The sequence below is a fragment of the Mus caroli genome, chromosome 1 (genome assembly GCF_900094665.2).
Source record: "Mus caroli chromosome 1, CAROLI_EIJ_v1.1, whole genome shotgun sequence".
Lineage (NCBI taxonomy): Eukaryota > Metazoa > Chordata > Mammalia > Rodentia > Muridae > Mus > Mus caroli.
In genome coordinates this window covers 68,389,002-68,402,196 of record NC_034570.1, presented here as the reverse complement: position 1 = coordinate 68,402,196, position 13,195 = coordinate 68,389,002, and the positions used below count along the sequence as shown (strand labels likewise).

The 13,195-nt window shown below is 45.2% G+C and overlaps 1 long non-coding RNA gene across 1 annotated transcript in view; it reads right to left on the bottom strand.

The window, feature by feature from the left end:
- LOC110303001 overlaps positions 1 to 2,696 on the bottom strand; it is a 26,625-nt gene extending 23,929 nt beyond the window's left edge. Inside the window, exon 1 of the long non-coding RNA XR_002378888.1 lies at positions 2,613 to 2,696. This is a non-coding gene — a long non-coding RNA (uncharacterized LOC110303001). The remainder of the gene's footprint in view (positions 1 to 2,612) is intronic.
- Between the last annotated feature and the right edge of the window lie 10,499 nt (positions 2,697 to 13,195).

Below are 13,195 nucleotides of genomic sequence, written 5' to 3'. Positions count from 1 at the left end.
TCTCTCTCTCTCTCTCTCTCTGTGTGTGTGTGTGTGTGTGTGTGTGTGTGTGTGTGTGTGTGTGGTGTCACACTCAAGCTGGCTTCCATCCTTCCTCAGCCTCCCAGATCCTGGGATTATAGGCACCACCAGGCCTGCCTCCATTTCCGCCAGACCCAGCACAGCACCAAAGATGCACTGCTGTCAGAATCAGTGTGCGCCCACATTGCTCTCTCTGTCTGTGTTTCACTCTGCACATTCTGTTCCAGAATCCCCTTGGGTTTCAGCTCACAGCAACAGAGGCTCCAGCTTTTCTCTGCAGTCTCACAATCACAGCTCACACACCCTTTCCCGGGAGCTGAGGTCTGGCTTCCTCAGATCTTCTCCCTTCGTGGCAACCATGGTCACATATAGTTAGAAAGTTGTTTGTTTGCTTGTTTGTTTATACTAGGAGAGATGCATGTGCTTGTCCCAGCATGTCTGGGGAGTCAGTTCTCTCCTCCTGCCACAGAGATTACGGAGACTAAACTCAGGTCCTTAGGCTAGGCTGCAAGTGACTACCCACTGAGCCACCTCAGCAGTCCCAATGCACTCTTTCTCGGCAGGGTCTCACTTGTGCCCTTGACTCTGATCTTTATTCTTTTGTGGACTTAGTTGTTCTGTTCAACCTCTCCTTCTCTCCATAACCATGGGAAAATTCCCTTTGCAGCTCCTATAACCAACTCCACAAGGCTTTCTGAGTCAGCCTTTATTTGACACAGAAAGAATCACTGGCTCACTGGTGGTTAAGGACAGGCCCCACAGAGACTGAGCTGTGCTGGCAGAAACTTGGCACGTGGATCTGAATGGCACGTGGGTCCTCCTCGCTCCCAGGAGTCTCTCATTGACGTAAGGACTATTGCTGGTACCATTTAGGACAGGATCTCTGCATGTTCACAGGTATCACCATGTTGATACCCCTACTCCAGGTACCATGGTCTTCTGTTATCCTGTTTGTCAGAATCAAGAATTTTTTCCTGTTTCAGGGTCCCCAGACCAGGTGCCTCTGTTTGTTTCAGATCTCCTCTTTACTCTTCAGTTACCTTATCTGAGACTCTCTTTCTGGCTTGCTTACCGTCACACTCCTCTCTCCTGCTCTGATTATTCTCTTGGGTCTCTGAACCTGAACTCTAAAGCCACAACTCTCAGAGTACCATCTTGACTTCTATCAAACTCTTGGAATCCCATCTTCTCCAGGAAACTTTCCTGAACTTATTGGAAGGAGAAGCCAGAGGCAGTAAGGAGAGAGAAATGCATTATATACTACAAGGTAGAGGTCCAGGGGAATAAAGGTAGTGGGGCCAGGAAGACTTCATGGAAGGAGGTAGACTTTATAGAAGGTTGATGACTTTCTTGGAACATTTGTAACATATGATTCATTAATTATGTTGGCTTCTGGATGTTTCTCAGCTGACCATTTCCTGTATTGGCCTTTGGAACAGTACTGAGAGCAGACTCCCTGGCTGTCTATGACCCCCCCCCCCAGGTTATCTAGAACAACCCACCATCTTCAAGGCTAAGGCAGTAGGTCCATACTGAGAGATACAAGGCCCAGTGCAGAACTTACTGGTGAAGGTCCCACCAATCACGGCCCTTCACTCACCTCCCTAGGCAGCTAAGCTAGGAATGTCTCCAAGTCATGCAATGCAAACTTCATCCCTTTAACCACCCTTCCCTTCTCCCTCTCTGACAGGAGTGAGGAGGTGTAGGCCAGGGCTTGCCAGTTATATGACCTTGGGGAAGTCATTTTGTCTCTCTGAGCCTCTGTTTCCTCATGATAAAACTCGGGGATTTAACGTGTCTTACTTTTATTATCAGATAAAAATGGCTATTAGGAGAATAAGATAGAATGAGTTGCTAAAGCCTCTTCTGATTCCACAGCTCTGATTCAGAATCAAATCTGCCCTCTGAATCTGTTTCTCTCTCTAGCTCCAGCCCTGTCTGCCTCCCCCTCTAATCTGTTTCTGTCTGCTGGGCTCAGTCTTTGTGTGCACAGCATCCATGGGAGGCCGGGCACTTCTGCAGTTCAGTCAGGGAGACAAGGGAAGTGGAGCTCAGGCTTTTAGCAATGCAAATGATTTCTCCGTCCCTTGCAGCTCTAGAGGAAGAAGGGAGGGAAACACAAGAGAGGAGGCCCAAGCAGGCTGAGGTCCAGGGTCTCCCCAGTAAACATCAAACCTGGAGTTCTCAGACCATATTGGTTATACCCACATGTCTTTGAGGGTCCCCTATATAGAGGCTAATGGCAGCATAGGTTCTTAAAACAGCCAGGATTGGGGTGCAGCCGAGGCACCTGAGCGAGCCTGCTGCCTGCCTTCCCCCCAACAGTTCCATTCCAGGCTCTCTGGTTCTGGGGTGTGTACAAACAGAAGGTACACCCAGCCCAGCACTTCCTCCCTCCCACCTCCTCCTTCCTCCCTCCCTCCCTCCTCCCTGTCTTAAGGACTTACCTCAGGAGACCTGAGTTTGTAAGGCACAAGGAGGTGATAGAGGGGAGTAGATGACAAAGAAGAGTAAGGTGGGATATGTATGGGAAAGAAGTGAAACTGACAGAGGCGGTGTGCTAGCTGCCAGGGAGGACTCCCCATTTTTACCTCTTTCCTTGATAGAAGGCTCTGCACTAGGAAGGCTTGATTAAAGAATTCACACGTAGATTTTTTAGAAGAGGGAAGAGAATTGGGAACATAGAAAAGGAATGTGATGCTCTGGGGTAGAGAAGGGACCAATGCTGAGCTAGTGGAGGATGCAGAAGGAGGAACAGAAAGGGGTACAGGTAAGTGGGAAGGTCCTTTGCCCTGCTGTGAACTCTGGTCCTATCATGGTGGAAGAGGGAGCTGCATCCTCCTCATTAACCACACTGGCCTCTCTCATCCTCACCCCCATTGCTAACCCCAGCTGCCTGGTTTCCGTCTTGATGTTCCTTTGACTTCTTAGTCCTCAGGGAACCTTTGAAGGAGTTCTTTCTTAGTTCACCTCCTGGCTCCAACCAAGCCCATTCTTAGCCTCCTCTCCTTTGCCTTGCACCCCAAGCATCCCCCCACTCAATCTCCCCAGTGTTCCCAGGATAGCAGTACAGATGCAGGAGCAGATCAAGGAGGGCGGGGGTGGTGGCTGTTGCTCGACTGAGATATTCTTAGCCTGTCTGGGGGCTGGAGCTGGGATCAGCGTTTCCATCTCAACCAGGCAGGTGGCTGCTGGAAGCTGCCGCTGCGACTGGATCTAGTATCCTTTACCTTGTCCCTATTCTGCTCACTGAAAACAGCCCCTCAGAGAAGCCTACCTTCCCATCTCTGTATCCTAGGCTAGGAGGTTCTCAGAGAGTGCTACAACCTCCACTTCTAAGGATCCTTGTGGGGGGGGAGGGACCTTGAGAACTCTGGTTCATGTGCATCCCAGAGCTGCACACAGATTTTTTCTAGAAGCTCCCAGGCCCACTTCTTCTGCTCTATAACAGTCTCTGGAGGGTATTTGGTCCTTTCTTGTCTTGGTTTACAGGAATCCCTCAGGAATCACTCCTGGCAAGGGCTGACCTCTGGGGTCTAGTCTACCTATGATACTGGGTAAGAGGCTCACTGGCCCAGACTTCTCTTATAGCAAAGTGAGCAACCAGGAAGAAATTTGACTGACTCCTTCACAAAAAAGCACAGAAAATGTCTGTGCCCTTATGGGAGACAAGGACTCCTATGTGAGTTTCAAAGTCACTTGGGTCTGGGTTCTAATCCAGCCCTCCACTTAGGAGCTGCAACCTATAGAAATTGTCTTAAATCCGTTGAGATCTATAAAACATCATCAATATTGTAAATTTTCATTCTTTTTGGTTTTTTTGGTTTTTTTTTTTTTTTTTTTTTTTTTTGACAGGGTCTTACTTTGTAGCCCTGAAAGCCTAGAACTAAGTATATAGACCAGGCTGGCCACAAACTTAGAGTTTGTCTCTGCTTCCTGAGTGCTGGGATTAAAAGTACACACCACCCAGCCAGCTATGCTGTCTTATAAAGTTCAACAGTGCATTCACTTGGTGTTCCAAGTGTTAAATAGTGCGGGTCGTGTGATCTCTATTTTATAGGGCAGAAAAGGTTTACCGGACTCACACACTGACACAGGCTTCTTTGCTGTTATTTATTCTCTGAGTAGGTCATTTTTTGTTAGAATGTTGGGAATGGGTGCTCTATTATGTTTGCTTGTTTGCTTGTTTCTGAAGCCAACACATACAGCTGCTGCTGCTTCTTAGCTAGTGCTTTGACAGGCACAAAAACTCAGATTTGGTGTGGGGGGGTGTGGATTGTTTGATTTGATTTGTGGGGTCATTGACAGCTGACAATTTATGAGACACTGGTAGCCTTGTCTGGTCCCACTGCAGCCCTTTAACGTGAACGGGTTCTACACCAGTCACTGCACTCCCCCTGCCTTCTATTTAGAAGGTGGCTCTAGCTCCTCATTCCACATCCCACAGCCTCTCCAAAGATCTGTGTAAGCCATGGAGAGTCTGTTCTGCTTTTTCAAGCGCTGGGAGCAAAATGTTTTGCAAATGTAGAAAATTCATGTGAGTAAAAGACTACTTCAGATACTCGAGTCTATAAAGCATTGGGCTTGTAATATAAGTACAAAAAGATACGATGTAGGATTCAGCCTACAAAGGAGGTGCAACACGGGTAACCGAGACTCAAAAACCATGACAATAAATAGCAGTAAAATGGCCAGCACCCTGGGATCAGTTACAGAGGCCAGGATTTAGTGACTGGCTAATCCTGCCCATCCCCCTCTTCCTTCAACATTAGCGCTAATCTAACTCCTGCTTGGCCTACATTCTCATGTGCAGGAGTTCAAATTAACTTCTAAGCAATGTCTAATTCTTCTACTTGATACTGGGTCCCCTCCAGCCCAACGCCTTTCTTGTCCAGTCCAAAACAGGATGGTAGTTTCTAAGGTCAAGTCAGAGTTTAGCAACTCCCTGCCCACAGAAACAAGGACCTACTTCCTGCATGTGATATTGGTTAGTAACTCACATGAAGATGATATCAGTTAGTTAGTAACTAACTCACATGAAGGTGATATTGGTTAGTAACTCACATGAAGGGCCCAGATGAGCCTGTTTATAGCTTCTACATCTTGTCTGAATAAAAGTCACCTATGTTTACTTTTTTGTTTTATTTTGTTGTTTTTTGAGACAGGGTTTCTCTGTGTAGCCCTGGCTGTCCTAGAATTCACTTTATAGACCAGGCTGGCCTCGAACTCAGAAATCTGCCTGCCTCTGCCTCCCAAATGCTGGGATTAAAGGCATGCGCCACCACCTCCTGGCCTGTGTTTACTTCTTATTTCAGCATTAGAGGGGAGAGGGAGATGAGCTTTGAAACAGATTTGATCATTTATACTTGCCTCTCCTAGGTTCCAAAATAGGATAACTTTTCCCCCAGCTCCCCAAGATAAGGTCTTATCATGTAGAACAAGATTACAGGCATGCCACCTGTCTTAGGGTCACGACTGTTGTGATGAAACACCATAGCCCAGGTAACTTGAGGGGCAAAGGGGCTTATTTGGCTTACATTTCCACATCTCAGTTCATTATCAAAGGAAGTCAGAACAAGAACTCAAGTGAGGCAGGAACCTAGAGGCAGGAGCTAGTGCAGAAGTCTCAGAGGGGTGCTGCTTACTGGCTTCCTCCTCAGGGCTTGCTCTGCTTGCTTTCCTATAGATCTCAGGACCACCAACCCAGGGATGGCACTGCCCACAATGAGCTGGACCCTCCCCCATCTAGAACTAATTAAGAAAATGCCCTGCTTGTTTGTCTGCATCCCAATCTTATGGAGGCATCTTCTTTTTTTTGTTTTTTTGGTTTTTTTTAGAGTTGAGGCTCCCTCCTTTCGGATGACTCTAGTCTGTGTCAAGCTGACACAAAACTAGCCAGCACACCGCCTCACTTTGCTAAAGACTATTTATTTTTTATTTTGATATATGGTGGTAAGATCCAGGGTTTCGTGGAATCTTAAATACAATCACTTTTGATGTTGACTAGGGAGCAGAGAAGACAGAGAAGACTGTCTGAGGTTCTCACCCTTGCTAAAACTGTGACCCGTTAATACAGTTCCTCCTGTTGTGGTAACTCCCAACCATAAAGCTATTTTTGTTACCACTTCATAACTTTAATTTTGCTACTGTTATTATGAACAGTAATGTAAATGTCTTTGGAGATAGAGGTTTGTCAAAGGGGTCTCAGCCCACAGGTTGAGAACCACTGGTATTGAGTTAAGGCTTTTAAACTATTCTGCTCAGCAAAACCCACTGAGGGAGGTTTGTAAACCTTCCAGATTTATCTTTTAACTATAGAAGTATTTTTTATTTTAAAGGTGGGCTCAAAAATGGAACCACAGTAAGAAAAGGCTGGAGAAGATGTCTGTATTCCACCTGTCTCTCTGGAGGGTACCACTATGGCCTCCGCTGCCCATCCTGTGGCCTGCACATCCTAAATTGCCTTCAGGAAGCCACTTCTTGAATACTATCAACCCACATGATTTACTTGAAACTAACCCCATCAAAGCCCCAAAGGTTGGAACCAGACCACCTCCTATGCCATCTTGATGGTTCAGGGTCTTGCCCAGCATCCCTTCTGTTGTTGGAGTCGTCACTGGGTCCCAGTGATTCTTCCTCACAGTAAAAGCCTTGGCACAGAAAAGCCACAATGTCAACTCTTCCTTCTGGGCTGTTGTCAGGTTTCATGCCAGAGGTGTCTGCTTCCTGTCCAAGTAAGTAATTTGAAGCCTCCCCCTGGATCGTGCTCCTGAATCCCATGGACCTGCCAGCCAGCATAAGAGCCGGCTGTGGTCACGGAGAACCATTTGTTGTCCTCAGGGCTATTAGCACAGGGCCTCTGAGGGGAGGATGTAGGGGGTCGGGGGTGGACTCGAGCTCCCTCGAAGCTACTCCAGAGTCCTTAGCCAAGACTGCAAGACTGCTTGTCTGGTTTGCATCTGGGAGAGTTTCCATCAACCCACAGCTACTTGTTTTCATCGTGGGCCACCTCTATTGTTTTTATTTTCTTTAAATCTCACAGTTGTTTGCTCTGATGTATCTTTTAAAGTAGCCTACAAGAGGCCAATCGTTTCCTATCTGATCTCTGGGAGTCTATGGGTAGTTAGGCATTGCTGTCCTTTGAATAGCAAGTGTTCCCCTAAATCTGATGTGTTAAAAGCTTGATCCATGGAACGGTGGTATTAGAAAGTGGTGGGAACATTAATTAGTAGGGATTAGTGAGATATCTTAACTCACTGGGGACATACTTTCACAGGCCATAATAGACTCCACTCTCTCCTTTTCTTTTTTCTTTTTTTCCTTTCTTTTTCTTTTTTTTTTCTCTTCTCATCTTTTCTCTTCTTTTCTTTTCTTCTCTTTTCTTTTCTTTTTTTTTCTTTTTTTGGTTCCCTACCATAGGGTGAGATAAATGGTTTTGCTATAGCCATGACATGTCACTAACAAGTAAAACAAAACAAAACAAAACAAAACAAACAACTCCAAACCAGACCAAACCTATCATGGATGGAAGCCTTAAAACTCTGATCTCCGAGTGAGTATTTCCTATCTTATCAGCTGCTTATCTCAAGTCTTTGTTGCAGTAGCAGAAATTGGTTAGCACAAGCATCCATTCACATTTTCCCGGTTTTCTACTCAGTTAATACGAGTGTTTAAGAGATGTTCATTTAGGGGCTGGAGAGATGGCTCTGTGGTTAAGAGCACCAATTGTTCTTCCAGACGTTCAATTCCCAGCAACCACATGGTGGCTCACAACCATCTGTAACTGGATCTGATGCCCTCTTCTAGTGTGTCTGAAGGTTAGACAGTGCACTCACATGCATTAAAAAAAATAAATAAACTTAAAAAGGAGGGGTGGCTTGAGCGATGGCTCAGCAGTTAAGAGGACTGACTGCTCTTTCAGAGGTCCTGAGTTCAATTCCCAGCAACCACATGATGGCTCACAACCATCTGTAATAGGATCTGATGCCCTCTTCTAGTGTGTGTGAAGACAGCAACAGTGTACTCATATAAATAAAATAAATCTGAGAGAGAGAGAGAGAGATTCATTTAGTAACTTAAAACAGATTCTGATGGTATGGAGGAACTCTTTCTCCCTCTCTTTTGTCTCTCCCTCTCTCTGTATCTCTGTCTCTCTCTCTCTCTGTCTTCTTCTCTCTTGAGCTCACATGCCTGTGATGGTACTGGGACATGGGGACTTTGGGAGGGAGGTAGATGGGGTTGAGGTCCTCTTGTTGGAAATTAGTGTCCTTATCAGAAGAGAGCCCAGAGTCCTCATCACCATGTGGGAACACGATGAGAAGAAATGGCTGACTGTCTGTTGGCCAGGAAGAGGTCGTCACTAGAACTTCCAAGTTTCTATCCTGCCCTCGGCTTCTCAGTCGGCAGCTTCATCCACTGAACCATTTTTGCTAGTCCTCCATCTTAGTTGTGATCGCTTACTGAACCTGAAACTCACTTATTGGCTGGACAACGCCCCCTGGTCATGATCATAACTGTGAACTCTTTATTCTTACACCGGCCTATTTGATTAATATATAAATCTCTGCTAGGATTGGGAAGCCCAGCAGTGAGTTACACATGGCTAAGGCTCTAGCTAGGGCTTTTGTGTTGTCATCTTCCCCAGGCAGAGCTACTCTTTGGATGTCTTGTTAGGAACTAGACCTCTTCCCTCTCCTGGGTGTGGGGCACCTGCCACTGTGCTTGCCACTGGTCAGAGTTCCTGCCTGTCATCTTCAAAACCCTTGCAGTTTTCCCTTGACAATCTTCTCCCATGAAGTTAGGCTTTCACAAAAGACAGGCCAAGAGGCAGTCTAGAGCTGACATCTGGAACGTCAACTTTCCCCAAGGTCAGGATTGCCACAGTGAAGGTAAAGGGGAAGGGTTGAGGCCCCCCTCTTCCCTGTGGAGTGGTTGGAAGTTGTCAGGGGTCAGGGGAAGAGGAGTCCTTTTAATCAGGGGTGCAGCCTCTTGTAAGTTGCCCGTGCTCCAGTCAGTGCTCCCCACCCATAGGAGAGGTCTTGCTGAAAGGAGAGGGGTTCTGAGAGAGCCAGAGAGGAACGGGGGGGGGGGTGTATGAAATGATGATGATGCATTATAGATACATGAAACTGTCAAACAGATTTGAAAGATTTTTTTCTTGGTTTTTATGTTTGTGGCATATATGNTATATATATATATATATATATATATATATATATATATATATATAATTCATCATTTATTACTGTTGTTTTTCTTCCTAAATACTAACTTTTTTGCCTAATTTTATACATACAATTTTGTAATCTTTCTTTAAGAAATATTTTTACTTATTTCACACACATATTTAATGTGTTTTGATTGTGTCCTCCCCCCAGCTCTCCCCTCCCACTCTCCCCAGACTCCCCTAACACCTGCCCTTCCCACACTCACGGCCTCCTTTGCTTTTTCTTTTTATAAACCACTGAATCCAACTAGCACTGCCTGCAGAAGCATGGGCAACCCACCAGTGGCCATAGCCGAGAAGAAAACACTCTTCCCGCAGCAGCCATCAAGCGGTGCCTCAGTTGGGGGTGGGGCCTTATGAGACCCTGTTCCATGTACACCAGAATGAATGACTGTCTCTTGTGCAGGTAACTGCAGCTGCTGTGTGCTGGTGAGTGAAATGGCCAGGTCACCTGCAGAAGATGGCATTTTACAGCACACCTGACAATATGTCCGCTTAGCAGAACACTAGTTGTGGGCTCCCCCTTCAGTCCTCTGTGTCCTCTCCAGCCATGGCTTTGACCAGGTTGACAGTACAAGGCATGAATTTCTTGCTGTGGAACAGGCCTCTGATCTGATCAGAAAACAGTCGGTTATCCCAATGAGAGCTGTACCACGACTGCACCATGGGCACATCTTTCCTGGAAGGCCCATGGCTGATTAAGTCCACCAATGGCTTTTCTCCCAGCAGCCTGCACAGCACCGTTCAGCAGAGAAAAGGCCTCCGGGTTGGTTCCTGCTTGATTTCTCTGTCCTGCAACCAAACTATGTCATATCATCAGCAACAGGGTCTCACCATCTAATGATGGTAGGCAGTGAAAAGCAACGGCAACAACCTCTGTTGTTTTGAGGTTCCTCTGCGGTTTCCCTAACCAATATCTCACAGGAAGATATCCAATACCTGGTTCTGATGTTTTCATCTAATAACCAGCATCTTCTAGGGGAAGCACTGTCCACCCATTCAGGTAGTTCAACTTTTAAAAAATATTTTTTTTAAATTAACTTACAAAATAATGGGTTTACACAAAGCTTTATCATAATCCGTAGTTATCTCATTCCAACCCCCTGCTAATCTCTTTTTAAAGAAAGATTCTTGAGGTTGTACAACATTCAGGTTCCTTAAAACTAATCCTTGTCTTAATAAGACAGAGGCAGGAGCCGAGCACTTACTGCTCTTGCCGAAGAACGTGAGAAAAGCTTCTGTTTGCAGTAGACGGTGATGAACACAGGGAGGCCCACAACTGGCCAAGGTATAGACAATAGAGACAGTGGAACACTCACACCTAAGTGGGGCATTACATCACATCCTTGCCTCCCATGGCTCAGGGATCATTGCGGAAGAGGAAGGCTGGAAAGAGTGTAAGAGCTAGAGGTAGTGGAGGACTATAGCGTCCTCCCAGCACAGCAGGGCATCTACACAGTTGAACTCACTCACACTGGGTGTAACAGCAAGCATGCACAAGCCCCAGGCAAGCTCAGTCCTCAACACAGTCTCAGTATGGGACGAAGAGCAGACGTGAGGTCCCACCCTTAGCAGGGGAACTATTGGCGATCAAAAGCTGCTGGAGACGAGAGTCAGGTTTTCTTTGGGAGTGCAGTGTCTAGTCCGTCGATCACACTGCAGTGGATAGCTGTACATCGGAGAATATGTGGGACGACACACAAATTGGGTGGATAGGAAGAGAAGTAACTTTGGGAGGAATGAACATGATCGAAAAGTATTGTCCAAAGTTCTCAAAGAGCTAATGAAGAATGATCTCTGTATCCAACTGATTGTGTGATTCAACTGAATCTGGGGTATTAAAAATCATCAAATAAAAGGATATGGATGTTCTAGGGTGTCGATGTATGGTCCATAGTGTTTTTCTAAGGATGAGCATGCCAAACTATGTTGGTCAGTACTGTGTTGGAGTATGGATTTTCTCTAAATTTCCTCAAATAATTGGCTTTCTCTTTTCTTTCATCTTTACTACATTTTTGTTCTTTTTGTTTTGTTATGGTTGTTGTTTTCCTTTGAGCTTCTCTTTGTATGCATGCATTGTGCATGGCACTTTGTTACATAAAGACATTTTCATACAAGAATGTATTGTGTTGTATTGAGTGTCTGCCCAATGTCTACCCTGCCCCACTTTCTCCCTACTCCCCCATCATGGCAGTTCCCTTTGTTTTTCCACACAGTTTTGTTTCTATTATCAGACAGACATGCATACACACATGCATACATACATGATTTTATGTATCTATAGAAATCTAGGAAAAGAGAGCAAGCCTATGATATTTGTCTTTCTGAGATTGGCTTAATTTGTGTAACATGATTCTCTCCAGTTTTCCTCCAAGTGACATAAATCTTTGATTTTCTTTAGAGCTGAAAAAAATCCATTCTGTCGGCATGCCACATTTTTCTTATCCATTCCTCTGCTACACTGGTCCCATAACTTACCTGTTGCCACCAGCGCTACAGTTAAACATTGATGTGCAAATGTCTCTATGACATGTGGGCATGGAGGCTCTGGGTGAATACAAAGTCCTTTTGTACTTGACCTGTTGAGAGTAAATTGGCTCTGTGACACCCCATAACCCCAAACACTTTCCTCTGAATTTCCTTACTGTCTCGGTCCCCTTCAGGTAATAGAACAGGATCCAAGAAGCTAGATGGTTTATGCACGACGGAGGTTCTAAAGGCTGGAGAGCCTCATGGTCCTGACAGACTCCATGTCTTCCTCATGGACAAGCGTCTTTCCACATTTCTTTACAAGGAGGAAGGGAGAAGATCCTAAAAGGCATCTTTCGTAAGGGCACTAATCTTATTTATGAGGGCCCTATCCTCGAGACCCAGGGATTTCCCCAGAGATACTGGCTCTTGATACAACTGTCTTGGTGATCAGGATTTTAATGTATAAATCACAGGGAGGGACATAAGCAACGAATACATTTCAAAGGAGATTAATGTTGATATGTTACTTCTCAGTAACTTACAAAGTATTTTTATATTTTTCCAATTTTACCTGTCATGCCAGAAATACCCCTCCCCACACCTGGGAAACCAATATGAAATCCACATTGCATTTAGTTCTGTGTCTCTCGCCTGATGATCTTAACCTTATTATTTGATGAAGGTGGTTTCTGCTAGCTTCTCAGTTGTAAAGATATTTTTTTAATCGTTTTCCCCCTTTGAGACTATATTCCATTCCTCGCAATATGTTTGAATTAATTAATTTATTTATGTCATTGCATTTATGGGTCCCTATTTTAGACAGTGTGTTATACCCTGTTACTATCTTTATTTCCATGTTCAAATTGTCCCAGATTTAGCCAATGGGAGCTCCTTCCAGCTTGTTTCTATGCTCCTTTGATAGAATAGATATAATTCTTTGAACACTTTAAGATATTTTAGGCTTATCTTATAATTTCCCTGTCTTAGATCCGGAACCAACCATTTCTTTGAAGAAGGCTGGTTTCTGCTAGGAGAGAGAAAAGGAAGAGATTGAAAAACAAAGATTTAGGCATTGTCTGTGCTCATGGCCATGGCAGTGCTGTGACTTCTAGCCCCTCTTAAGTGACAAAGCTAGGAAATACCCCTGAGTTTCCATTCTCTCTCTCTCTCTCTCTCTCTCTCTCTCTCTCTCTCTCTCTCTCTCTCTCTCTCTCTGTGTGTGTGTGTGTGTGTGTGTGTGTGTGTGNCTCTCTCTCTCTCTCTCTCTCTCTCTCTCTCTCTCTCTCTCTCTCTCTCTCTCTGTGTGTGTGTGTGTGTGTGTGTGTGTGTGTGTGTGTGTGTACCTCTCTATATCAATATGGATACATTGGAAACTTTATGTTCCCACTAGCACCTTTTTTCCCCCCAAGACAGGGTTTCACTGTGTAGCCTTGGTTATCCTGGAACTCGCTCTGGAGACCAGGCTGGCCTCAAACT